At 53.3% G+C, this 2,191-nt stretch overlaps 1 protein-coding gene across 3 annotated transcripts in view; it reads left to right on the top strand.

Annotated features, from left to right (window-relative positions):
- Window positions 1-1,744: 1,744 nt before the first annotated feature.
- The window catches only part of LOC137437053 (semaphorin-3D), a 191,053-nt gene continuing 190,606 nt past the window's right edge, over window positions 1,745-2,191 (top strand). For 2 of the 3 annotated variants that reach the window (XM_068131382.2, XM_068131381.2), the window contains exon 1: window positions 1,745-1,856. The gene's annotated coding sequence lies outside the window, so the exon portion shown is untranslated. The remainder of the gene's footprint in view (window positions 1,857-2,191) is intronic. The other variant, XR_013625010.1, reaches the window with a different exon arrangement.

Raw genomic sequence — 2,191 nt, 5'->3', positions numbered from 1 at the left:
CCCAACACCTAAAATTGACCATGTTCACCACGGTGCGGGGTCCAAGCAACACCCAACACCTGAAAGTGACCATGTTCACCACTGCGTGGGGTCCAAGCAACACCCAACACCTGAAAGTGACCATGTTCACCACTGTGCAGGGTCCAAGTAACACCCAACACCTGAAAGTGACCATGTTCACCATTGCGCGGGGTCCAAGGAACACCCAACACCTGAAACTGACCATGTTCACCACTGTGCAGGGTCCAAGGAACACTCAAGACCTGAAAGTGACAATGTTCACCACTGTGCAGGGTCCAACGAACGCCCAACACCTGAAAGTGACCATGTTCACCACTGTGCAGGGTCCAAGTAACACCCAACACCTGAAAGTGACCATGTTCACCACTGTGCAGGGTCCAAGTAACACCCAACACCTGAAAGTGCGAATGTTCACCACTGTGCAGGGCCCAAGGAACACCCAACACCTGAAAGTGACCATGTTCACCACTGTGCAGGGTCCAAGGAACACCCAACACCTGAAAGTGACAATGTTCATCACTGTGCAGGGCCCAAGGAACACCCAACACCTGAAATTCACCATGTTCACCACTGTGCAAGGTCCAAGGTACACCCAACACCTGAATGCGACCATGTTCACCACTGTGCGGGGTCCAAGCAACACCCAACACCTGAAAGTGACCATGTTCACCAATGTGCAGGGTCCAAGAAACACCCAACACCTGAAAGTGACCATGTTCACCAATGTGCAGGGTCCAAGGAACACCCAACACCTGAAATTGACCATGTTCACCACTGTGCAGGGTCCAAGGAACACCCAACACTTGAAAGTGACCATGTTCACCACTGTGCAGGGTCCAAGGAACACCCAACACCTGAAATTGACCATGTTCACCACTGTGCGGGGTCCATGGAACACCCAACACCTGAAAGTAACAATGATCACCACTCTGCGGGGTCCAAGGAACACCCAACACCTGAAAGTGACTATGTTCACCACTGTGCAGGGTCCAAGGAACACCTAACACCTGAAAGTGACTATGCTCACCACTGCGTGGGTCCAAGCAACACCGAACACCCGAAATTGACCATGTTCACCACTGTGCGGAGTCCATGGAACACCCAACACCTGAAAGTGACAATGTTCACCACTCTGCGGGGTCCAAGGAACACTCAACACCTGAATGTGACCATGTTCACCACTGTGCGGGGTCCAAGCAACACCCAACACCTGAAAGTGACCATGTTCACCACTGTGCAGGGTCCAAGGAACACCTAACACCTGAAAGTGACCATGCTCACCACTGCCTGGGTCCAAGAAACACCCAACACCTGAAAGTGACCACGTTCACCACTGTGCGGGGTCCAACGAACACCCAACACCTGAAAGTGACCATGTTCACCACTGCACATTCTGGTGTGTTCCTGTACCTGTTTCTCCTTTTGCAGGTTCTCTGCAGACAGTACAAATTCCACGAACCTGCCCTTGCCTGCAAGTGTCTGTATAATGAAAAATAAAGATTTGATTTAATGATAAATAAGTAACAAGTAATAACTAAGGATCCACAACTCCATCCGTCTGTCTTATTTGGAAACCTTTAGGGTCACCCATTGAACGTGGAAGATAAATGGGTGTGTGCTGGTCACTGGGTGACGGTGGCTAGCCGTGGGCGCGGTGCTGAAGAGGAGGAGAGGGGTATGGACCGGGAATGATCGTCGGTTGGGGCTCAGCTAAGGGGTGGGTGGGATCAGGGCGCGAATAAAAGTGGCGCCACGCACGTGCTCGCTCCCCAACGTGCTGGGAGTCGGCCCGGGTATCCCGCCAAGCAGGGAGCGGCACCAGCGGCCTCTGCAAGGTGGGTCCGCACGAGTCGACCCGGTGATGGGTTTAGCGCGCGCGCGCCAACCTGGCGAGTGGCGACACATGGACCGGAGAGGGGGGGGGGGGCTTGTACTTCAATTATTCCTCGGACCCTCTCCCCCTCCCCCCCCCCCCCCCCTGGGCTCCATTACCGCGGGTGATAATCTCGGAGATGCGAACTAGACCTTCCAGTCTGAAGGACCATCGCTCGTGAGGCATGGCCAACCGATCGTACCTGCTTAACAGGACCTTGACATTGTTCAGGGAGATCATGGTGTGTAAATCAAATCACTATAGATCGGTACACCATGTGAAGGCATAAATCATACC

The sequence above is a fragment of the Myxine glutinosa genome, chromosome 11 (genome assembly GCF_964187855.1).
Source record: "Myxine glutinosa chromosome 11, kmMyxGlut1.1, whole genome shotgun sequence".
Taxonomy (NCBI): domain Eukaryota; kingdom Metazoa; phylum Chordata; class Myxini; order Myxiniformes; family Myxinidae; genus Myxine; species Myxine glutinosa.
This window is presented reverse-complemented; position numbering and strand designations above follow the sequence as displayed.